The sequence below is a fragment of the Alligator mississippiensis genome, chromosome 12, assembly GCF_030867095.1.
Source record: "Alligator mississippiensis isolate rAllMis1 chromosome 12, rAllMis1, whole genome shotgun sequence".
In the NCBI taxonomy this organism is placed as follows: Eukaryota; Metazoa; Chordata; order Crocodylia; family Alligatoridae; genus Alligator; species Alligator mississippiensis.
Genome location: NC_081835.1, coordinates 11,291,310 through 11,317,778, shown reverse-complemented (window position 1 = coordinate 11,317,778; position 26,469 = coordinate 11,291,310). Strand labels below are relative to the sequence as shown.

The window sequence follows — 26,469 nt, the reverse complement described above, 5'->3', positions numbered from 1 at the left end:
TTTATATTCTATTCATCACTGTAACATGTGAGCGCCTTCTAGCAGTGCATTAGTAACATGACTAAAATCTCTCATGTGAAGCATGTTATTCTTCTCATCCTTTTCCCAGGGGGGGAAAATTGTACTTCAGTCGAGTGTTTTGTTTTAATAGGGTTTTGTCTGAGGGGATATTTTTGATGCTCCTATGTATCTTCCTCTGTCCTCAGGCATTTGAGCACTGGGAAAAAAAGAGACTGACTCTTAACCTCCTCTAGAGAGCCAATATAGCATAAGATCAGCAGTGCCGACTACCTTTTACTGCCATTCTGGTGCGTCTCAAACTGAAAAAGGCATATTGACTTCTTTACTCACAATGCCAAGAAGGTGGGTCCTACTGGTGGATAAAAAAAATAAGACTACCCCAAGCACTTTGACATTGTCCATAGAACAGTCCAATGGTTGCACTTTGTCTACCAAAATGGACTGATCTCAAATTAGTAATCTAGAAAGGCTGTGTGAGTGTCTGTGTAGCGAAACGTCATCCTGAAACTGAGGTTGATAAATATTCCTCGCTGCAAGGTCAGTTTTCCATTGCCAAAATGAGGTCAATCTTTATTGTTCTTTCTGAAGTAAATGTAATAATAGACTGAAATGAATGGAGAAGAAATATTGGGAGACAAATGTGTTGTAATAGGATGAAATTGTCACATTTTCTGGGCAAGGTTTGGACACAGAAAGTGTAGCATACAATAAGAAAGAGCACTCAATAGAAGAAGGATTTTTTTTCCTTCCCAAAGCAGGGACTGTTTGTTAAGAAAAATATAAGCAGTGTAAAAAAGTGGAAGCAGAAATGCGGTACAGCCAATCCCTAAGTTAAAAAAACCCACCATTCCCCAGCACCACAACATCAGGTAAAATTCCCAAGATAGTATTTTGTTTGCTTTCTGTTTTTTTATAACTTGAATAAAGCCATCAAATATCACAAGGCTCCTGATAAAACTGGGGCAATGGTAGAATTGGAAATGTCAGTTTTTCTCATCCCTTCAGACACAGGTAATATAATCAAGCACTGAAAGAAATAAGGGGCCATATTCTGCCCTCAGCAGTGCTAGTGATTGCAGAGAGCAATGCTGTAAGCATCAATGGGAATTCTTTACACCAGTGTAACTCGATGGAAGTTGGTCAGATTCGACCCTGTTCTTAGTCAACTCGATCCTGTTTTTAGTCCAGCGCAGTTCTGTGCGATTCCAACGGCATTTCACCCACCTGAAATGGGACCATAGAGTTCTGCTCAGATTATTTGAAGAAGCAAATGGGATGAAAGACAGACCTCCGTTTTAAGGCATCTCAATATGTTAGCAACTTAGTATTATGTATGTGTACTGTAACTTAGGAGTCCAAGTCATGATTAGCAACCCTCTTGTTCTAGGCAGTATAGAAAGGATGCTTGGATGGTTAGTGTCTCAGATTGCTTATATTGTAATTGCTCATGGTAAACTGGTGGGTTGTCTCACCATCCAGGACATTAAAACCCTTATCAGTCCTTTAAAGCCCTTTTCTAGGCCTTATTTTATTAACCACTGAAGTGGTTATAAAACACAAGCAAACCAACTGGAAAGTGCCAGTAAAAGAAATCAATCTGCTCTCTTAGATTTGTGTGCCTAATTTTCAAGAAAACCATTTCCTGTCCCAGTCAGACCCTCTTGAAGCTGCTGCTACTGCTACATTTGGAAATAAGAGTCCATAACAATAGACTATTTTATTTTGAGTCATAATGTGACCCATTGTGTTAAGGTGTGCCATGGCCTGATGTGATGTGGCATACCATGTGCACTTCTGCTGCTAACCTGTTATGAAATGGTGTAAACATGGTAAAGGATGATATTTAAGGATGAAAGAACACAGAGTCACTTTCAAAAAAGAATTTAATTGTGAGGCAAAGCTTGGAGGGGTTAGTGAAATTAACTTTTCCAAAAATGCAAAAACAAAACAAACAAAAAAACAAGGAAAAAATCTCTGGAAAGTTCTTTTTTAATAGGAAATTTTCTCCCATTTTTTTTTTTTTGGCTCAAATAGGATTTTTTTAATGAAAAATTGTTGACAATTTTGTCAACCATTTTTTGCTATCACTTCCCCTCTGTTCTGTATACTTATGTATTTCAGATGTACATTTGCAGGGCAGGCACTATCTAGTAATCAGTGTGTGCCGATGGATACCACAATGCAGCTCCATTCTTAAGAGATTCTATCTGAGTCCCAATGTGGTTTCAGACCATTCAGAGGTAGATTAGGCATAATTTTTGTTGCTGGTCAGCTGCAGGAAAAGTGCTATGAGCAACCCGGAAATCTTTATATGGCCTTCATTGACCTGATTAAGGCCTCTGATTCAATCAACAGAGAAGCCCTATGAAAGATCCTGATGAGATTTAGATTCCTACCAATACTTGTTACCATCATCAGACCTCATGATGACATGACAGCAACTATCCTAAGCAGTTACTCAGAAATGGACCCCTTTACCATTAGAACTGGAGTCAAGCAAGGATGCATGATTGCACCGAGACTTTTTCCATCTGTACTGTAGATATTCTGCATCTCATTGCTTATAGACTTCCATCTGTAGTTAACTTTCAGTACTGCATGGACAGGAATCTCTTTAATATTAACAGATTACATTCCAAATCCAAGATAACCAACACTTCTATTACTGATCTTCAGCACTCTGATGATTGTGTTGTGTGTCTACTCAACTGAGAGACAAGGTTCTTTGGGTAGATGTGATATCTTTTATTAGACCAAATAAATAGTGGGAAAAAATGTTCTTTGCAAGCTTTTCGGCACAAACGCCCTTCTTCAGGCATACATCTTTAGACCAACATGGATATGACCAGCACGGATACAACCAATGCCCCTCCATTCAATTGAAGAGCTCCAGGTCACTCTCAGCTGTTTCTGTGAAGAATACGAAATGCTTAGCCTCACTGGCAACTTCATGAAAACCAAACTACTTTACCAATCTACCCCAAACCATCAATTAATGGGCAATCATTGGAGAATGTTGAGTATTACAATTAAAGGGCAGTTATTGGAGAGTGTTGAGCATTTCCACTCCTCGGGCAGTCACCTTTCCCAAAATGTAGACATAGATGATGATATTCATCACTGAATAAAATATTCTATGCTACCTTTGGACATGTCCAAACTCTTGTCTTGAATGATCATGACCAAACCAAACTTCTCATCTACCAGGCTGTTGTCATCCCTACCCTGTTGTATTGGTATGAAACCTGGATAACATATCAGAAACACCCGAAAGCCTTGGAATGTTACCATCAGCAATGCCTTTGGAAAATCCTCTATATCAGTTGGAAAGACAGAAGAATGAATGCCAGTTTTCTGGCTCAAGTGAACACCCCCAGCGTTGGAGCTGTGTTTATACAGCACCAGCTCCGTTGAATAGGATGTCATAAGAATGTTTGACAAACAGATCCTGTACTCCCAACACACCCGTGCATGGTCCCTGCTCTAGAGGGGAGCAAAAGAGGAGATTTAAGGACACCCTGAAGAAGGCCAGTCTGAAGAAATACAATACTAATGCCAGTACCTGGGAGACTCGAGCATTAAATCATCCCCAGTGGCAGCATGAAACACAACAAGGCCTTGACCGTTTTGAGGAACCTCGCCTCACTATGGAGGCAAAGAGGTGAATGAGACAAAGGGAAAAGGCTGTGACCCAACACCAAAATCCACTCCTTCCTCCCCAAACTTTATACCATATCTGCAGTTGAACATGCAGTTATTGGTGTGGCCTCTTCAGTTATCTCTGGGTTCGTGATGACTTCCCTATCTACTGGAAGACTGTCATTCTTATATCGAGGGATTGCTGATGACACAATGGCAATTGCATCATAAGCATAACTAATAACCAGGGATCCTAGTTTTCTGTTTGTCATGGTAAACTGCAGAATCCATGTTTTTCCAAGACCTACTGAAAACATAATGGTATTGCATTGCAAGCGGCACCATTTCTGCTCTGTCTTATTTTTGCTGCTGTTTTTGCCCCTCAGCCAATAAGCAGTGGGTGCGGTAGGAAGAATCAAGGAGACAGCTAGCTGATTGGCCAAGAGGCAAAAACCATGGTAAAAATAAGAGAGCAGAAATGGCACTGCTCTCCATGGGTCACCACCATGTTTCATCAGGTCATGAATAAACATGGACTTTTGTGTTTTATAAACTGAGATATTTAATTTTTTTCCAGCAGAAAACTAGGATCCCTGCTAATAACAACATACAGCGATGGAAGAGAGCTGTTAGGTTCATCATCATTCTCCACTGGCAAGCAGGCACTACACAATGGTACCAACCACATTAAATCATCGTGTTTTACACCAGAGCCAAGAAGGCCATTTTTAAATATATCATCAGTTCCTTCTGTGTTAAATAAATTAATTAACTTTCTGAAATGAAATGTATTAACATATCTAAGAATGAGTTTGCTTCCTGCAGTATTGGCATATACAGAAATTCACTGTGGGGAGTCAGTGGAGTTCTAGCCAACTGAGGATTTATTATTTATACACTTTTTTTTTGAAGATTTTCATCTTTTTTTGGATCCTGTAACAAGCTGTGGTTACAACATTTAAGTTCTCTTTATAATTAAAGCAGGGAACATTAAAGTTGCAGAATTAAATGACCTTTTGCTTAGTTTCCATTGCATTAAGGAGATATTTCTTCTCCCTTTCTGATTCAGGCTTTGCTTTGTATAAAGTGCTAAAAATATTCTGATTTTTTTAAATCTTTAGACAGCATGTCACAGTCATAGTGTCATTTCAAGGGAGTTTGAAGTAACAGTTTGATTGATGCCCCACTTTAAAAACGTGTCTGGATTTGTCATCTGCAAGTTGTTCTAAATAGGAACGGTCCTGTCTGTCTAGGTTCCTATTGCCTCGGCTCTGAACACCTTACAATCAGGAATGGAGTCCAGCTTCCTAACTCCCCTGTGAGACAAAGAAATACTATCCTTATTTTAGAGAAGGGGAATTAAGGCACAGGAGAGATTAAGGGTGCCTATACACAAGCTGGGAGCCTGCTCAGATGTGCTGTAATTACAGCACATTGGAGCAGAGTCGATTAATCGCTGGTAATTTCGCCAGCCTCCGTGTCTCGTGTAACAGCGTCCCCATGCTTCAAAATGGCAATGGGGGTGCTTTAACTAAAGCTCGTTTGCCAGAGCACATGTAAAAATGCCCTAAGAGACTAGCCCAGGATCACTCGGGAATGCTAGGTTTGGAACTGAACTGAGGTTTCTTTTGTCCCAGTTCAGTGTCCTGTTCATTAACCCATGCTTCCTACTGGGTTGGGTTGAACTGCAAATTTGATTATGAGCATTTGTGTTATATGCTTCTATTGGAGGGCTATTGCACAGACAGCCAGAAAGGCTGAAGACAGGTGGTTGAGAGAAAAGGAAGCGAAGAGTCCAAGGAGGGATGCTAAGAGGGCGTCAGGCAGAATGTGGGTATCCAGGATGCTAGCGGTTAAGGTGGGTAGGAGAGGTATTTGCACATAGCAAAAAATGAGAGCAGGTAATTATTTCAAAGTGGCTTGTGTCAAAAGTGTTTAATGTTGTTGGGGTGCTGTACTTCATAGTCGTCATATAATGCATGTGGTTTACTGTAGATCTTGACAAGTTGGCATAAGTGGTAGGAAGTTAAAGGATGCAGCACAGACGTGCATCTGAGAAATTAAATGGCACAGGAGTAATTGTTTGTTTCCACACTCATCTTTTCACTGAGGATTTCTGGAACAGCCTAAAGCATTTCTGTGAGCATTCAGAGTGGCCGAGGTTCTCTAATGAGGTGACATTTGTTGCATTACCTGGTCTAGCTCAGCTCCACAGTGGAGCTCCTCTGAATGTTCCTGTTTCTGTAAAAATCACTCTGGGCTGCTAATCAGATAATTTATGGGCACCAGGCAGTTTATATTTCCTTTCTTTTACATCTGGGACACTTCAAGTTCAATATGTGGGCTACATGGCAAAATTTGCATTGGAAACAGGGACGAATTAATTGCCAGTATTAGCAAATGGAGCTATCCAGCCAAACTAATGGAACTTGTAGCCAAGGCCACAAGCTGATTGCCTCAGGAGGTCAAAAAGAAATGCTGCTACCCACATACCATATTGTTCAGTTGATTGTCCCTAGCCATTCCCCAAGGTACATAGATGAATTTTAATCATTAGGGCACCTATACGCATGCCTGACACATGCTCCAACACATGCCGGATGCCTGCTCCAACCAATTAGCAGGATATGGTCTGAGAAGCTGCCAATTAGCACACTCCAGCAGCCTCAGCATCACATGTATTCACTGTCCCTGCATTTCAAAATGGCACTAGGGCACTTTAACTAAAGCTTGTTGAGTGAGCTTTAGGTAAAGTGCCTCTGCTGCCAGTTTGAAGCACGCAATGCTGAATACACAAGACACTTCAGGTGCTTTAATTGGAGCAGCTCTCTAATGAAAGTGCCCACCCCCCACTGCAGAACATGTGTAAAGACACCCTGGGATGTGAAGGTTGAAATACAACAATAGTATTCAGGGTTGTTAGTGAACTGCACATACTGTATCCCCAGTCTCTTCTTATGAGCTATGAGGCATCTACAGACTTTCCATCATGCTGGTTTACCATTTTCTGATGAGTGCCTCAGATTACCCGAGATCTGAATGTCCGCTTCTTATCTCGTGACATACAACATACACAGAGCAGTCTGTATGTAGAACCAACCCATTAGCATGCTGATCACAAGTGAAGATATTTTTGGGGAGCGTCAGAAATCTGAAGGCATAAAATATAACACAGATTTATCATTGGTAAGTATGTAAATATAAATGAAATGGGAGTATGGACAATAGATAACTGAATCTTCTCTATTAGGGAAAGGCATAGCACATTGATTTATAGCTTCTATAACCATTTGATTTTTGCCCACTGGATTTTCTACTGATCTTTTATGCTCTTATACTAGGACACAGAGGATTTGGGGATTTTTTTTAAAGATAACGAACAGATAAGGATTAGAGCATTTCTAGGAAAAGCTAAAATCCTTGAGAGAGCTTCCATAGGTATAATTGGTATGTGACCAGTCCCAGACAGTAATTTATATATTTGCTACTGTAAAAGGCCTAATTTACCAAAGCTGGGAAAAGTCAATGGGTGATTGGCCTGTTGTCTGTGCACTGACTTTGTCCTGGTAAGAATTCAAGAGGACATTAGTGTAAAGAGACTCTAGTCTGCACTTAGCATGTTTTTTGTAAAAGATTTTCTGTATATGGTCTGAGAAGCTGCTTAATGGGCACATCTTTGAATACATCTGCTGTACATCACTGTTCAGCAGCATGTTAGAAAGCCCATAAACAGTGATTGCTGTATGCTGAATGAAAATTTCTGAGGACAGAGACAGATCCAGGGGAGTGCACTGGTGCACTTGTACCCCACCCCCCTTTGATTCCTGGTCCACCTAAAGGTTAAAACCAGGTGCCTGACAGTTGCAGCAGCATTTCTAGACAGCAATTTTATTTTTATTTTTTTTGCTGAAGGAGTCAGTTGGCTTAATGGCTCACTGTAATCTACCTGATCCCTACCAAACTCTTCATTCTGCAGGTGTCAATGACCCTCTCTTCTTTTCAATGGTCTTGATGTTCTTCCAATCAGGATATCCTTTGTTCTGCAATCCTGCTGTCTGTTAGCTGCTCCTGGTAATGAAGCTCCTATTTCACAGCCCTGCAGATGGTTTCTAACTCATTCCACTGAAGTTATGTTTGTCTTTGCTTCAATCTTGACCTGCATAGTGTAGCCCTGGGCCTGTAGCATGTTAGTAAAGCTTCTAGTTTATTTTAACTGGAGAAAAGTATGTGTTGTTTAATCTGTGATGATGCACCTCACCATCTGCACCTCCCCTCCTTCCCCCTTTCAAAATCCTAGATCTGCCCATGCCCAAGGATAAATATTTCCCTCCGTATTAAGGTTTACAGAAGAGGTTTGTGTTGTGTTATATTTTTGCGGCTAAAATGTTTTGATTTTGATATTTTACCTAGTGAGGATTGTCATGGCCAAGCTTGAACATCTACCCCAACCTCCAGTAGTGTTCTCATTATCTATCAAATGAGACAGATATCAATGAAAGCGTACTTGGTCTCAACCTCAGAACCAGTTTATCTCTGCTAGGTACTCTATGGTATGCTCAAATGTGGGGTGTTTCTAAGGCAGCCCACCAGGAGTCCAATGTTCTTCATCTGGAAAACAGCCAGAGTGCGTTATATTACTATGCTTGTATCAATTCTCTATATCCTATTTTGGTATAGAAAGAAAGAAACCAACAAACACCTAGCATCTGTCTTCGACTGCTAGGAAAATAGAGCTGGTCCATCACCTCCCAATGCATCTTTGTTTCTTAAAAGTGGCCTTTAAAATCCTCCCTAGGTCAAGTATCAAGCATTTTAACATACAAGTGTCTTATGGGACATCGTTCACCTTTATAAAACTTGCCTACAATCAAGGATTACTTCTAACATTTCCTCTTCAGTTTGAGAGAAGCCTGCTACAATATTCTTCTTTAAAATTCTTATTATGTTTAAGCATGCAAAGTATAATTATTGCGTCTCAAATCTTCATCCCCCTGCAGACAGGATGATGTGAAAGCACTGAAAAATGTTGAGCTGAGGCAGTTGTGCAGTATGTATTACAAATACTAATCTTGCCCCATACAGAAGTAATCTCTTTGACTGCAGCCATTGGAAGCCTCTGTTCTGTTCTGGACAAGAGCTTGATCAGAGCATAATACTTGCTAACAGCTTAGCTCCCGACACTATAGCTGTGGTAAGCCCTCAAAATACCTTAGAAGAAACAAGTGTCCTAACCAGGATTTCTCATAAAACATCAACACCACCCATCTTTTAAGCCATATCTCCATCAGTGCTAAAAAATGATGTCAAACATTCAGTCTGTAAACTGTGTCCTCCATATTTTGGCAATGCAGATATATTGCTTGTAGGGGCTGGGAAACAAAGACATGTGATTCTACTTGATGCATGAATTGAAAGAGTCTGAAAGTAGAGTAGCTTACTTTTGGACTATCATGTCATTTTACTGAACTTTTTGAAAAGCAGCAGCTCATATGAAATGTTACTGGCTCAATACTCTAGCTAGGGGCAGACATTCAGAAAGCCTGAGCCTGAATTGAATCAATCTTTGCAGGTTAGTCTAACCTGGCTAGGCTTGAATCAGTTTGTAACTGGACATACATCCCAGACATGCAGGCACGTGCCTGCAGTGGCTCAGGCTAGGAGCCATGGGGCGCTAGAGCAGCTCTCCCTTCCCTTTCGCAGTGCTGAGCTAAGGGGGGCATGGCCAGGCCTTGACAGGATGCTCTGATTAGGGAGGAGTCCCCCCATCCCACCAGCCCAGCAGGGAATTTATCACTCAGCATTTATCACTCCTAGCTCAGTGTTTATCACCCCATTAAGAAAACAACAGTAGGACATTACCAGCTATCCCTTGATTCTGCCTTTGACAGTCTCCCACAGCACAGATTGTAGCCAGCATGTGGTCTGCTAGCTAATGCTGAGAGGTGTCTGTGTAAGGCAGAGGGGATGGGGCAATCCCTGCTGAGCAGGAGTGGGGAGGGGAAGGGGGGAGCAGGGGGAAGCCAGGCAGATGCCTGAAGTCTCTGCGGAGCTCCAGCCAGGGAGCAGAGGGGAGGGCTAGATCTGCTGCAGAGCAGAGAGCCCCACCCAGCCCAAAGAGCATGCTGGGATGCTGGAGGAATCTGGTTTAACTTAAACCAGCAAGGGGTCTGGGACAGATATTGCATTAACTGGTTTGACCCAGATCAGTTAAGCCTGATACTATATTCAACCAGGTTTTATCTCAAACTGGTTTCAGCCATTTTCAAACTGATTTATGTGTGCTAAGCATCTGTTCTGTTACAGGTTTAAACCAGTTTCTGATAACTTAAACTGGTTTATGTGTAATGTCTGTTCCTAGCCATTATGCCTATTTTCAGTGAAGGAGCACCAGAAAGGATGCTTTTAAGTACACCCTTTTGCCAGTGTTTTCCATTATGAAGATGATACAAATGCAGAAGGCAGGTTAAATTTGCACCCTGTAGACTAACTAAATCAGAGATTTATATCATAAGCTTTTGTGAGCTGAGCTTATTTCATCAGATGCATATATGCAGATGCAGTCATTCAAGTACAAGGAGAAAATACAGCACAATTATGCCACAGCGTGGCATTTTGCTACCAAGTAAGGAAGACCCACAAAACAGGAATGATAACTAGAAAATAATATAGTAACAAATAGATGGTAAAGACGTGAATGAGAGAAGCTTCTACTATGAGCACATATTTCTCAGAGAAGCATATCTTACTTTTAGACATAAAGTAATTTTGTGGTGGGGGGAGCTAACAGTCTTTTAGAACAGAAGCTATACTGATGAATTCCAAAGAGCTAGTTGCTGTTGTTATTGTGCGGATAATTTATGTTACATCGCTTTTGGATTGTTCAGTGTTTGGAATTTGTAGCAAGTCTAACAAAGAAAGATTTTAGACTTCTCTTAATTTTATATAGCATCACAATAAGAATGATTCCTGTGGTCATTATTCAAGGAGGTCAGATGGCAGGAAGAAAAATACAATGCACAAAGTCCAATTTAATGCTAGCTCTAGCTTTGAGGGGAAGCACATAAACTTGTTGATAAATGATTTAATATTATTTGCATAAACAATGGTTGAATTAAAAGCAGCTATTTTTGCTCATAGTTTCATAGTTGGTAGGGTCGGAAGGGACCTGAGCAGATCATCAAGTCCAACCCCCTGTCATGGGCAGGAAAGAATGCTGGGGTCAAACGACCCCGGCTAGGTGATTGTCCAGCCTCCTTTTGAAGACCCCCAGGGTAGGAGCGAGCACCACTTCCCTTGGAATTTGGCTCCAGATACTAGCCGCTGACTGTGAAGTAGTGCCTCCTGATGTCTAGACTGAATCTACTCTCAGTCAACTTATGGCCGTTATTCCTTGTTACTCCTGGTAGTGCTCAGGGGAACAGGGACTCCCCCTTGGCCAGTTTGTAGATGGTTACCAGATCCCCTCTCAGCCTTCTCCTGTGGAGGCTGAACAGGTTCAGGTCCCTTAGCCTCTCCTCGTAGGGCCTGCCCTGCTGCCCCCTGACCATGCGAGTAGCCCTCCTCTGGACCCTCTTGATGCTGGCCACATCCCTCCTGAAGTGCGGCGCTCAGATCTGGACGCAATACTCCAACTGCGGCCTGACCAGTGCTGCATAGAGGGGGAGGCTCACCTCCTTGGACCTGCTTGTGATTCATCTGTGGATTCATTACAAGGTGTGGTTAGCCTTCCTGACCATGTCCTCACATTGGCAGCCCATGTTCATCTTGGAATCAATAGTGACTCCAAGATCCTTTTCTGTCTCTGTGCTGATGAGAAGGGAGTTCCCCAGCCTATAGGTATGCTGCTGGTTCTTCCTCCCCAGTTACAGTACCTTGCACTTGTCAGTATTGAAACACATCCTATGCTCATCCACCCACCCCTGTAACCTGTCCAGATCTAGTTGTAGCCTGTCCCCATCTTCTAGCATGCCCACTTCTCCCCACATCTTAGTGTCATCTGTGAATTTGAACAAGGTGCTTTTCACCCCCTCGTCCAAATCGCTGCTGAAGATATTGAACAGTGCGGGCCCGAGGACTGAGACCTGGGGAACCCCACTGCCCACATCCCTCCATGTAAAAAATGCCTCGTCCACCACCACTCTCTGGGTGTGGCCCTCCAGCCAATTTGTGAACCATCTGACTGTAGGCATCGACACCACAATCACCTAATTTTTTAATGAGAATGGGATGAGAGACAGTGTCGAAGGCCTTCCTAAAGTCCAGAAAGACTACGTCCACCGCGAACCTGTGTCTAAGGATTTTGTGACCTGGTCATAGAAGGCAACCAGGTTGGTCTGACAGGGCCTGCCTCTAATGAACCCATGTTGATTGCCCCTAAGCATAATCTCCCCTGCTTGTCCCTCGCACATGTGCTCCTGGATAATTTTCTCAAAAAGCTTTCCCAAGACTGAGGCAAGACTAATGGGCCTATAGTTTCCTAGGTGCGCCTTCCTCCCTTTTCTGAAAATGGGGACCACATTGGCCCTTTTCCAATCCTCTGGCACCTCGCCAGAGCACCATGAGTGCTCGTACAGCCGTGCCAGGGGTCCCGCAATGACCTCTGCTAATTCCCTCAGCACTCTGGGGTGGAGATCAACAGGACCTGCTGATCTGAACATGTCTAGTCCCACTAGAAGTTCCCTGACCAGGTCTTCACTGACCCTGGGCCTGGCTGCGCCTCCCCTAGGTCCATCCGGGATCCCAGTGCAGGGGATGTCCCGGTCCCTGGTCAGAAAAATGGAGGCAAATAATTTGTTAAAGTCAGGTGGCAGGAAGAAAAATACAATGCACAAAGTTCCAATTTAATGCTAGCTCTAGCTTTGAGGGGAAGCGCAGAAACTTGTTGATAAATGATTTAATATTATTTGCATAAACAATGGTTGAATTAAAAGCAGCTATTCTTGCTTATACATCTAAGCAAGGAATTTTGGTGATTAAAAGATTGTACAGAGGATAAAAACATCTTTGAAGTTGTTTAATGTCTTTCCTTTCAATTAATCTAATCTGCTTTCTTACATAAAATGAAGATGTTCCTAAGCCCAATACAAGAAATAAGAGCACAATAGAAACTGGAAAAAGAACAGGACAATAATACAAATGCTGTGTCAGTTTTAAACAGCGTGAATCCATGACTAAAGCCATCTAATTGGGAGGTTCTGTTGATGGGAAGATATTGCTTGCAAAGCATAAATTGTGGCCTCTGGTTTAACTGCTAGTAAGGTAAGTAGAAAAACTCCCAGTAATTTCAGTGGAAGATGGGTCAGGCCTATAATATATTTAAATGCATCTTGCTTTACATTTTCAAAGAAAACTATATTACTTTTAAATTCAGGACTGAACAGCTCCTTGAAGATTTTGAGTGCCTCTAACACTTTGAGAATCAAGACCTTCCTGCCTTCCTCCCTTGCTTCCTTCCATTTTTGTGAAATCTTCCAGGCACAAAGTATGCAAAGATCTCAGACCTGAGGAAGGGCACTTTGTGCTCAAAAGCTGGTCTAACATTTCTCCCAATTATACAAGCAGAAAAGCTACTTTATTTTCTTGTTGTAAAAACTTCCTTCAAACTATCTCTGTGATGCTCTCAAAAGCTTGATTGTTCGGCCATCTATCTCCCAAGACCCCTGCTTAACTTGGCAATCATTACTGTACCATTGTACTCTCCTACCTGTTTCTAGGTCTTGCCTTGTACTTGTATAGTAAGTTGCTTGGGAGAGTGACTTTCTCCATTTTCTGTTTGAATAACATGTAGCACATTATGTTGCTGTGCATGCTACTAGTTATGATCTGAAAAAGGTATTATTACATCGTTCTTTGGAAGGTGTGTGTAGGCCTGCAAACTTCATTTGCAAACCAAACCAAACCATGTGTTAATTTACACCTGACTATATTTTTATTGCACTACCTCAGCCAAGCATGGCTAATCAAGTGATCAATGCAGGGACTCTTGACAGAATCAGGGCGCCCATTTCAGAATAACACCCTATTTATTCTCATTATTTATTCTATTTGGCCTTTCAGAATAAACCTTCTAGTAGGCTTCTTCGCCTTGCCAACCACTTAAACGGCTCTATGAGAATTTGTGTGTTTCCCAAGCACACCGTAACAAAACATGTTCTTTGTTAGAACTTCCCAATCAGTTCTATCTTCCCAAATTGTTTATCTTGTCTACTTTGCTGAGCTAATATTTTTCACTTCACTTCTAATTGCCTTTCCAAGCCAGGCTTGCCTAACTTGTTTTATGAACCTAAATCCTTAGCTTTACCTAAAAGTCATGTTCTAGAAGGAGCTAATTAATTCCCTTAGGTCACATATAAGAAAGGCTTAAAAACCATGAGATTTTTTTTTTTCTAAAAATGCCTTCTGGTTCCTTTCAATGGACTTTGAATGTTGTCATCTTTAATGGTCATTTTTCAAGCCTTTCTGTACAACCAGGAGAATTATGAGTTTATTTCTTTTGAGAGTGAAGACTAAACTTCTTATATTAATGCCTTCTTATGTACTCAACTAATACTGAGATCCTCCTCATAAAAAATTCTCATTTCTTGTTACCAAAATCCCCCTCCCTTCCCCGAAACAACCCAAACCTTAATAAGATTCGATGGAGTTGAATAAACAAACAATAAATCCAGCATTTCCCATGGTTTGAGACCTTCTTAGCTGTTCGCCACCTTTCTGGAGGTTGCATTGTTGCCCTATTAATCATGCTCTCTTCCTTGCTGTAAGTCTCAGTAGACTGACTGCTGCCACCATGTCTCACGTTTCTGTGCTGAGTGCTTTACGATTCAAAGAGGACCCTTACTGTCTATAAGAACTATGTACAGAGTTGCTGCCGCTGCAGCCATCAGTCGGGCCCTCCACACCCAGACTGACATCCTGATATTACTCTTCTTCCCCCGCTACCTCCCTCACCCACCCCAGTGTCTTATATTACAGGTATCCTACTATTTATTCTTCCCATTCAAACCTCTGAACCCTCTTCCTAAGACCCAACTTGAATTGACCATCTTCTCAAAAGCCTGAGAGAAAGGACAGACCTTACAACTTGCCTGGTTAGTTATGGAATCTATCCCTAGCTTGCAAACATGTCTGTGACTCCAATATTACTTATATGTAAAAAGCTACATAGAAAATATATTGAATCATGAAGCTAGCCTGAATTTTATAACCATGTTATGTCAATTGAGAGTCAAAATCCACGGCGCACCATTATGAAGCTCTGCCTGGCATTGGGGCGTTAATGAACTTTTAAAGGAAGTTAGATGTCATTTTTAGCTGGGAACTACTGCAGAAGCTCTTGGCTGGCCTTCATTTGTGTAATGTAATGTCCCATCGCTCTCCTTACAAAGATTCACCTAACATTGTAGAATGCCACATACTACATGACACTGCTTGCGACAAAGCATATTTCATTGTACTCAGTTTATAAGTAGCTTCTTCTGTTTATTGATGGGTTTTATATGATGGCTTGGTGCTTTAGTGAGAGATATGGTCTCTCATAACAGAGTCTATTTTATATGTCTGTTTTTGACCTATGGAATATCAATATAAATTTCATCCACAAATCAGAGTCTTCCAGTTCATTCTGCATGTTCTTTTAGTTATTCATCTGGTTTGTAGCTGACAGGTTTCTATTCATTCAGGTCTGTTAGAGAAGCAAGTGAAGTATTTTCAAGGAAGCTAATGAGATTCAGTATTTGAATACAGATCAACTGCAAGCATCCACAGTTAAGCTGAGCATGGTTCCAGTCCATTACATCTTTTAACCATTTCAGATGTAGGCGTCTATGCTTAGCTGGCCAATGTAACTAGTTGACAGCCTTTTGCTTAATTGAGATAGGACCATTGTGTATTATTTGGTATCTTGATGTTTCTATTTCCTTTTTTCCCTCCCTTGTGCTTATTCTGTGTGGATTCTGAGATTCATTCTACACTGGGAATCTCGATCTTGAAACAATAATATTTGCTCTGACTCATTGGGCATGTCTACAGGTGCACCTAAACTTCATGTGCATTTGCCTAATGCACATTAAGGTGATTTAGGCATGCATTTAGGCATGCATCATGAAGCTAGCCTGAATTTTATGTTAATGTACAAGCTGAGGTACATTAACACACTCTGTGGACCGACTTGGAACTAAAGTTAGCCCCAAGTCAGTTGACATACAGAGTGTTAATGTGCTTTAGGATGTCTACACATGCATTAAGGTGCTTTGGCTATTCACACCTAAATTTGATACCTGCTTTTGCAGGTATCAAATGTAGGTGCGAAAAGCCTAAAATCACCATTTTTAAGGCACGTTAAGGGCGTGCATGTGTAGACCCATGGCCTTAATGTGCCTTAAATATGGATAATTCACCTTAAATTGGCACCTGTAGATGTGCCCATTAAAGTGTAGAACTGTCCAGAGAAGAAACTAAAAATGCTTTCAAGCATTATTGAATTCGGGTACAGTGTATATGCCCATGATGTTTCTTCTTTCTCAGATCTCTATGTCTGCATTCTCATTTTACAATCTGTATTTATTTTTCACTATATCAACTTTCTATTCTCTTTGTATCACTTCAGTTTAGCCTTCCTACCCCTTGCTCGCCTCCATCCCAACCTATGCTTCCTGTACATCAGAATGTGAAACCAATCACATTCATGTCTGAGTCAAAGCTTTTAACCTATAATATTTGATTTTATTTGAAATTAGGGCAAATTTAATTTCACAGCATTAACTCTATATATATGTGTGTGTGTGTGTGTGTGTGTGAATACATAATTTTAAATGTACTCAGACTAGGTTTATGCACATCCTGGAAAGACCACTTGGACAGAGTCCATTAAATTAAACTGGCAACATTTTGAAGAGGCTTGTTTTAAATTGCAGCTTGGAATTAAAATAAAGTGATCTATGCTTTGGCTAGTTTAAAAGAAGGGATTTGTAATTTAAGTTTCCTCACTGTAGTTGTAAGTCATAGGGTAATAAAGATCATTAAAACAATATTGTACAAAACGGACATTTTCATTCCAGTGATGATCTTGTGAAATGAATCAATGAATTTAAAGTATAATTATGTCATTATAGTGGCTGAGCATGCACTCTCTTTCTGGCAATGCAGTGTGGTCCGAATACAAAGTCGCTTTAAGACACAGTTGATTTGGACTAATACACAATCATTCAGTTGAAAATGCTCTAGTAATTGATATCACTTTTGCTTGAAATGAGTACAAGTTCAACTGAAAGAGAGCAAATTTAAGAGTGATTGTAATAACACATGCCGAAAACATTTTTCTTCAGGCTCTGGCACCGAGTGTATAGGTACAGCTCATCACAACTGAAATGGTTTTGGATTTAAATTGTGCGAAACAACCAAATGGTTGCCAGTTTTCCAGAGAAGATTTAAAATCTGGCTTAACAACAGGCCTGTATTTAAATAACTGCCTCACACCAGATTAAGTCTTGCATTCCTTGAAGTTAGGAAACAGCATACCAAATCATGACTTCATGAAATCCCAAACATATACAACAGGGGTTTTGGTTGTAGCCATGTTAATCTAAGGACATAGGCAGGCAAGCTTCTTTGGGTAGATGTGATATCTTTTATTAGGCCAACTTAGAAGTTGAAAAAAAGTTTTTTGCAAGCTTTTGGGCACAAGCACCCTTCTTCAGGCATCGGGGGTCTCTGTTCTGTTCTGCAGCTGTATTGCACTTTAGGGGGCCATGTATGAAGTTATGCTTGTGCAGGGTTTATTTATTCTACTTTTATAGAACAGACCTGCAGTAAAATGTAGGTAGATTTGACTGTTTGTAAGAGTGAAAAAACACTCTGTGTTCTCAAAGAAAGCATGTGTTTAGGAGGCGTGTGTGTTTTCTTTTTGGGCATTGAACTGATAAAAAATATGCCATATGCAGCCTATAAAGATAACATATGTAGGGTTGATTGCATGTAAAACTAAGGCAGACTACAGTATCTAGTTTTGTTTGGCTAAATGGGCAGGTTGGTTCTTCATTAGAAGTTTTAAGCAAAGGAGGCTTCATTCAGGGCCATCAAAATGAATGGCAATCTCAGTGAGCCATGTAAATCCCAATAAAAAATGGTAAAAGTTGAGTCCAAAGTGCCTGAGATATTTGAGGAGACATTCCTATCCCTCCTCCCCATGCTTGTCTTTATCAGGAAGAGCTATGCAACTACCTACGATGTCATATATCTATTTCTCCACTACGTGAGCAGCACAAAATACTCATCCATTCTATAGCACATTTCTGTGTAGATTTATATATGCTTTCCATGGGAACCCAAATGGAAATTAGACAAGGCTTCGTGATTAAGTCTCTCTTCTTTCTGTATGAACCATTGCTGCACACATCCTTTGTCATGTTGACATCTGTAACAGGAGCAATGCATTCTCCTGTGTGGACATCCTGTGTCACCTTCTCCTGCCATGTCTTGATGTATTACTTGTTGAAAAAATATAGTGTGGGAGGCTGCCTTAGGTATATGGCCCTGGTGTCAGGGTCTAAGTACACAGCTCCACCATTCCCTACACTGTCTCCATCTCCACCCCCAGATCTTAACAGCCCTGGTCGGTCAACAGATCTTTTAGTTAGGGCTTGTGATGGTCTTGTTTGCCCTCTGAACTTAGGTGCTCAGGCAAGTATGATTACCAGTCCTTTGGTCTCATTCTCAACTTTTATTAAGTTGCCAATGGAAATAGTAACTTAAAGTAAAGAGTTATCACTTGTCATAATGGCAAACCAAAATAGTAATGAATAGTAAGACGTCAGTATCCTTCCACCAACCTTCCTTTTTCTGGGATTCCCCTTTACAGGATGGCTTCTGGTGGCCCTGCCTGCAGTGTCCCGGGGTCTCTTAGCTACAATCCAGGCTGTAGTAAGCTGAAAAATCACTGGCCACCCTTAGCCACCTGGTTATTCCCCTGGTATGGTCACTGCCTTCAGAGTTGTCTTCTCATGTTGTAATTGCTCACAACATGGGGCCAACCCCACCTCTGCCAGCAATTGAATTCCCTATGTGCCCAAGGACTACTGCTGCTTGCAAGGTACAGTCCTCCCCAAACTGGGGTCCTCACCACCTGGGTCACATCTTGCTCCATGTTCAGGTCTTAGCTCCTTACTCATGGTTTCTGCCTGAAACTGCCTTTTTCAATTTCTTTCTGGCTCTTCTCCCACAGGTCCAGAAAATCTCACATTGTCAGTGTCCTCAGAAGCTCCAAACCATCCTGGCCCGGCATTGCCCATCAGGCTTGCTGCTCTGGTGTTTGCCTACCAGTGCCTCCACGCCGGCACCGGTAAGTACTGTCCCCCAGTCCCGATCCCTTTCTCGGGGTCTGTCCTCTACTTCCTGTGGTTTGAAGTCTTCCTCCCTTCCCTGGATTCTCAGCATCCCTATTAAGTTTTGCATACCCCTGACATCATTCTCCTGCATCAAGTTTAAAGGGGCTATGCTTACATTTACTCTTATCTCGCCACTTCCTTTCTGGAGTTGGCTCATCCACCAGGTAAGTGTAGCAGGAGTGAACTCTTGACTCCCTGGTACAGCACCATTTTGATCTTTTTTTTTTAAATAATTCAGTTCTGAACCATAGCTATGACCATATTGGGCAAGACTATAATGAGCATTACCACTGTATTTGCCAAAGACAGATTGTGTTGTCATAGATTCCTAGGCAACCCGACACACAAAGATTCCAAACATGTGTGACACTGATAAGAATGGGGCCTTCAGAAAGAAATCACAAATATGTCTGTTGTTAATATGAGGGAGAATGGAGGAAATCTTTAAAATCCTCTTGACTATACACTGCTTCCACAGATTGTCTATTTCAAAGATATCTCCTAGTTTACTGACTCTCAGAAATCTTCTTTTTGCCCTTGAATCAGCACTGGATTGTGACACTTCCCTAACAGGAAATACTCATACATAAGTATGAAGAAAGGCAGCACCCAATAAGTATTGCTGTGTACTTTTCATGGGGTGCTTATACAAGTTACATTTTTCATGCAGTTGGGTCCCTGAAAAAACTCTACAGCCATGATGTAACATGTGCACAGTTTCAGAGTGATTTTGAAATGGCTGATCACATGACAAATTTAACCTTAGTCAAATCAGGGAATAGATTAACTCACTCTAAGCAGAGCACCTTAGGGAACACATGTTCCCTCCAGGGTTAATTTTTCCCACTTTGCAGGGCTGGGCTGATGCTTGCACTGGTGAGCACCAGCCCAGCCCCACTCCCAAGGCTGTCAGCAGGGAAGGGAGTGGGAGGGAGGAGCTAGTCAGGAGCTGCCCACTGTTTTGCCACAGCTGGAGCTAGAGCTGAAACTGGAGTTGGAGGGTGCAGGGCAGGGTGAAACAGAGCCCACTTGCCTTACAGCTCCCTCTGCAGATAACCTGGCTGGGGTATTGAGGGGGACAGGTCTGTGAGTCTGTGCCCCAAGGCCTCCTCCCCCCCCCACCCCAGTTCTGGCCACAGCAACACAGCCAGCAGCTCCATGCTGCTGCCACTGTCAAGAGGCCTGGGTGGGGGATGGGAGAAGGGAGCCAGACCTCACTTTATGGGCCCAGGCCGGCTCCCCCCAATACCTCAGTTGAGATAGTTGGTGGGGGGAGGCTGTGAGGCAAGGAGGCTCTGTTCCACCCTGCCTTCCCCCTCTGACCACTGAAAAGCAGCCCGCAGCTGTGTGCTGGCTGCTCCCTCCATCTCCCCTTTCTTCCTCTGCTCCCCCCACCCTTAGCTGAGGTGGGGCAGGGGGTGATGCTGGGGAGAGGGGCAGTTTGGCAGTCTTTTCAGAGGCTGCTGAAACACCCTCGCCTCCTGGCCAGCGCTGGTGCAGACAGGCTCCAGCCCCACCCTGACCCAACGTCTGTTGGGTTGGACGGGCTCTAACTCATGATGCTTTATGTAAAGCACCATGAGTTAGAGTGGAGTCCTAAACATCTGTAGGCACTCATTGTGGTTGAGTGTGAGCCACGTGCATGAATTTGAATAGTTCATTGTTTGGTTCTCACCCACGTAGGTTTTGAATGAGATCTGTTACCTTGAATACTTTTTCACATACAAAAGGAAGAGGATAGAAAACAGAGCATAGGACAGTCACTGTTAAAAGGATACTACAGTGGGGAAGGTCAACAACATTAAAAGGCACCCACCTCCCATCCCTGGTGCTTCTCTTTCCTTCTACCAATACTAAGACTTACTGGCTTGTCTTGGATAAATGTTGACTGGCAGAAGATGTAGCTTTTTTCATATCCTGCTACCTGCTAAAGTAAGAAGTGATTTATTTTATACAATCTATAAATATGTGTTTAAATAATAGTTTACATAACCTTCTTTATCAGCCTGTATTCCCCATGAATGTTCAAGTGAGAACTTAGGGCTGAAATGCCTGTGAATGGCTAACTTTAAATTAGTGCTTGTGGTGTGCCCTTGAATTATTTAGCTAGGCAAAAACCACGTGGTTTTGTAAATATTCAGTCATATTCTAGATTTAAAAAAAATAAAGGAAGCTATTGAATTAAATTGTATCACTAAAAATAAAAAACAAGAAAACTGCAATTTATGGACATCTTGTGAGTAGGAAAAAAGGCAGCATATGTTGCTTTGAGTTGTTCATTATGAAGTTTCAGCTCTAGCTGGTAAAGGACTTGCAATAATTTGCTACCTTTTTCTGCATTTCTTTGTTTCCTCCGTGGATATTACATTAAAATCTTTATATACAGTAAACACTGTTTCTTATTGCAGGCATCGATCTTGAAAGCAAAAGTTTCTTTTTTAAGAAAAGAAAGAAAATACCCCATGAAGATTGATTTATTTTTATGTTTATTGAGTTTAAACTTGCAGACTTGAAAAGAATTGAACTGGGGTCTCATTTATCATCAGATTTGGCTACATCTTTAAATAACATCCCCGTTTTTATCGAAATATGTTCACAACATAATTTATGACAGCAGCAGCTTGGCAGACAGAACTATTCTTTTTTCTTCATTCACCCTCTCTTCTCTCTGATTTAATATTTTAATAACTAAACCATATCTGCTACTGAACTAGATAGAAGTAACAACTCTTCTATGTAGTCTGATCAGGAAGGAAAATTCTGCAGGCAGAGAATATCTCAGAAGTTGTTAAACTATTCACTTATTTTCTACTTTGAAATCATCATAATAGTTGAACCAGCCTTGAATTAGCACATGTGAATTTGTGTTTTAAATTATTCTTTCTAAATATGTATGCAGGCAGCTGAAGAGAGATCTGCACTTTTTAAAGAAAGGTATTTCTAGAGCAGAAAAGCAAATTAGCAATCTTTTTTTCAGTTTTGAAAGCTTTATAACATACTGTGATTTAAAAAAAAACAACAACAAACCATGGGTAAAGCCCTGATTCATCAGATTGCTTAACCATATTTCTAAATTTAAACACACAAAGTATCATTAACTTCTGTGGAACTGGTTACATGCTTAAAGTAATTTTCAGAAGCCAAAAGTGATCCTATTTTAGAAAGAGGATAGTGAAACAGGGAAAAAAGTAGGCTTCAAAACGTGATAGTATGATGTCCGTTGTGATAGTATGTTGTCCAACTCTGCAGACAGCAGCATTTCCTATAAAAGAGCCACAAGAACTATGTGCTGAAGGATGAAATGAGAAATGATTAGTGCTTGCAACTACCCCTGATGGAACTTTTATGGTGGTTTCAAAGAGTTCCAGTCATTTCCATGATTTATAATTTCTGTACGTCTCTGTACTTTCCACTGGTACAGTCCTTACAGTCTGGACTGTCACCAGGCATGCCTTTTAAAGAGCGTTTGGGTATCAGAGTAATATGTTACAAACACTTAAGACACATGGACTAAACAAAATGGGAGATGATTTTCTTTTGCTATTTTTACCTTGCTGTGTGTGCATGAGCTGTTAGGGCATGGCTTTATATTTGTGGTCCTGGTTGTGGAAGTGGTCTTAAAAGTTAAACTTTCCACCTCCAGGCATGCATGTTCAAAATTGCACATGCCCCTCCCTTCCCTCCCAGCAGTTTGTAGGTGCACACAATCTTGGAGTCAGTTGAATGTACATGTACTCTGCCTACTGGGTGTAATTATGCCTCCTCCTAGTGCCTGGCCCTAGCAACCATGCAACAGGCTTCTAGATTCACAGCTACAGAAGCCGAGGCCTGGGCTTTAGCAGTGTTTTGATGTGGGATAGAAGGGCAGAGGGTCATTACACATACAAATGTACAGGCTGTTTTCCAGTTGCAAATATTAACACCTGTATTCATGCTAGACTTATTATAAGACACACAAAAGGATTATTGTTTGCACAGGAGCTGGCTCAAAGGGCAGGCATCAGTGTATACAATTTAGCACTGATAAGTGAAAGCCTCTGGTTGAAAACCTGGCCTCTAAAAGGATGAAAAATGCTGGACTTGCAGGCCAACTCTGCAGCTCTCAACCATTCATTGAGTGCGTATTATGCTTTGTGAGAGTTGGAAATGCAAAGCAGCCTGCCTCATACCAGCTGAAACGGGAATTCTGGCCTTTACATGCATGAATAATCCTTTGAGCAATAGGAGCCCGTTAATGACTTTGTGCTGCTGCAGAAGGGTTTTGGGGAGAGGGTCATTCTGTTTCAAACACCTGCTCAGTGAGGTCGTATGGTACTTGTATCCTGTTCCCATGAAACTAATATTGGCCAAAACATCTCTCATTCCCTTTAAGAATAAAGAAGTGATGCATTAAAGACAACTCGGAAGCCATTTAGTGAATTTGTCCTTTAGTTTCTCTCTCCAATGCTATAACAAAAATCAAAACTACATTATGAATGCCAAGTGCTCAGTAAAGCATTATTGCCCCAAATCCCTTCGTTTCATTCTTGAATGACATCTTGCATTCTGTTGGTGGGTGACATGAGTTTTTTTGCAACGATCCAAAGAAAGAGACAGAAGCATTTGGTAAGAGGAAAAATGCTGTTGCTGGGATAGCTATATAAGCCGCTTGCTCTTCCTTGACTAAAGAGCATTTGGGCTTTTGCTATTTTGTATTTTAGCTAACCCAATCCTTTTATTCAAAGGCTCCATTTTAATTCAGTATTCATTTCTCTTAAGATTTCCATCCACTTAAATTTCCCTTCTGCCTGCAGACTCCTTGTTGATCAACATTTCACTGTACTAGTTCCCCTGTACCTGCAAATATTTAAGTGGAGGACAACTATATAGTTTTGAAATGCAGTCCAATGTCAAACATCTATACTGTATTACAGGTTTCGGGAGCTTCTCAGATGCTACCAAGGAGAATCAACTGTCTTAAGACTGATCATCCACAGTGCTTAACAACAACAACAATAATAATGTAGTTAATAATTCTTATATCTTAAAACTCAGACATTGCAGCATAACAGGCAAAGGATCCTTTTGCTTTTTCATTAAGCTAGCAAGAAAGTCAAATTTTCTGGTTTACTTAACGTGCCGTTCCCTCCCAGTATACACGGTACATGTTGAACATGCTTTGACAGTTGTTATATGACTTTATTCCGTCTCTTTATTGTTACCGTGTTGTTCGCTGGCTTACAGGCTTGGTATAAATACTGGGTACAATCCAAATAATGAGCCACTTAGAATTGTCGCGGTGAGGGGCAAAAATCCTTCAGCCAAATGAAAGCTAAAGGTGGGGGCGGGACAGAGACGGAAGGACTACTTCTAGATGGGTGTTGATTACTGTCAACAAGTGAGTAGGGAATTGATTTTCTGATTCCCTTCATTCCTCTTCTCATTGCACCATTTCATCGATTGTTCTCGTCCTCTCTGCTGCTACGTAGCATCTTCTCTCAGCCCTGAAGGGCAAGTGAATTGCTTCTCCATCCTAGTTTCTTGGCTGTCTGGAAGCAAATACCCTTGCCCAGGGTGACAGATTCCATTATCATCTGTAGTTGCTGAATGCTTCACCTCTGTGACCTGCTCGGTGTCCTCTAGTCAGTGACTAAGCAACACACACCTTTCCCTAGCTCATACCGTGCATGGGTCAGCTACACAAATCGTATCATAATTTGCTTTCATAAATCTTAACTAGGAGATTCAAAAAGGTGGGGGTGATAATTTTCCAACCATCATTTATTCTCATGCCATAACAAGTGACTGTGGCTTGTACTCAGGCTCAAGTCCTAATAGATAAGAGCAGTTCTATTTCAACAGTGGCAGAACTATCCCTTGGAAGATCTAAGGAATAATTAACTGGCCATTTAAAACGTGTGTTAATTAAATGAAGTAGCCATTTTACACTGTGCAGTATATTGTATTTACATAGCTGCCTTGGCAGGGAAAGGCTCTTAGTCACTTTAAAAGGCAACAGAGGGACCTTATGTGAAAGAGAGTTGCTGAAATAGGCCCTTCAGATTGGACTTAATTTTAAGAGCAAATACAAAGTTTGGTGAAATGACAATACCATTAGATCAAACCCTACAGACAAATACATTGGTGTTATCATAAACACTTCTGGGTAATTCTGACCTGCGGCCTCTTTGGAGTGAAGCCTTAATCAGCGGTTTATGAATTTTCCACTGGGATCTATGCTAAGAGCCACACAAATTTCTTTTTTACATTTTACCTGTGCCTTAAACCCAGGAACTGCACTGGTCTCTGTAGGGTTGGAGAAGAGAGAGTTCAAATGCCAGAACCATTTCTTCGCGCTGTTCTCAGAGATCAGCAATAGTGCCGCAAAACCTTTTGTTTCTCAAGCTATGGGATGCTCACAGGAGCATATTCATGAAACCAAGAACTCCTGTTGCCATTCATCATACTCCTTTTTGACACACTTGAGACAAGGGACACCTCTACTGACAGCAAACAGCCTTTCTAGGCGTAACTCAGCAGAAGCCAAGGTTAGCTCAGGAACTCTGAGACAACACCTAGCTTCTGCCAGTATAATGAGCGTTTTCAGGATCATTATGGGAAACGGTAGTAATGATTTATGCTACATATTTATTTTTACGGAATGAAGCTGAAGGAAGAAACGTGTTATGTGAAAATAAGCACAACCAGATTGGAGTATTGTGCTGATCACAGGAGAGGGGGGGGGAAATAAATTACATTAGTTATGCATTGTTATAAAGCACTTGGGTATGATTTAGCTTCTCCGGCAGAGAATTAAAACCCATCATAATATGGATGGTATCCGTAAAAGTAATTGAATAGAATTCCTTCTTCCGCACTCAGGGGACATGATTTACCCTGGGTAGGTGCCAGTTAGACTCCACTAGCATTGCTGGAGTTACTCCTGATTTACAGTGTGTAAATGAGATCAGAATCTGGTCGTATCCCTGCTGTCTAGTTGCTGAAGCAGTAGCAGTCCCATTAATTATGCAAATGTACTGTGCATAACTTTGGTTTTTAATGTGGTTATATTATAGTAATAGGCCTATGCTTTGTTCCAGTAGCTGAACTGTGCAAAGGGTGAAAAACAGGACGTTTTATTTTCCAGTACATGCCAGTGTAACCTGAGAGAGCGTGGCAGTTAAAAAGGCAGTATGCGTGATGGCATGTCAGGGTCGCTCGTGTCAGAGTAACAAACTGAGCAGTACCTTAATACCCACAGAGCCCACGGGGGCTTGTCTCGCAGTGAGATGTGGCATACAGAAGGGTGTCACTCTGTGGCTAGGTACAGACATTCAAAAAAGGCCGAGGTGGAATCAATCTAAGTTGGATGGTTTTCTGTAAGCAGAGTAGGTTAGATCGGTAGAGAACAGGACGCAGTTTGCCCTTTGGTGGTGGGGAGGGAGCATGA

General features: G+C 41.5%; 1 long non-coding RNA gene across 2 annotated transcripts in view; it reads left to right on the top strand.

Moving 5' to 3' along the window:
• The window catches only part of LOC102561602 (uncharacterized), a 552,985-nt gene that overhangs the window by 287,681 nt on the left and 238,835 nt on the right, over window positions 1–26,469 (top strand). Inside the window, exons 6-7 of one of the 2 annotated variants that reach the window (XR_009455910.1) lie at window positions 18,878–18,994; window positions 23,954–24,194. This is a non-coding gene — a long non-coding RNA (uncharacterized LOC102561602). Of the gene's footprint in view, window positions 1–18,877; window positions 18,995–23,953; window positions 24,195–26,469 lie in introns of those variants that run through there. The other variant, XR_009455909.1, reaches the window with a different exon arrangement.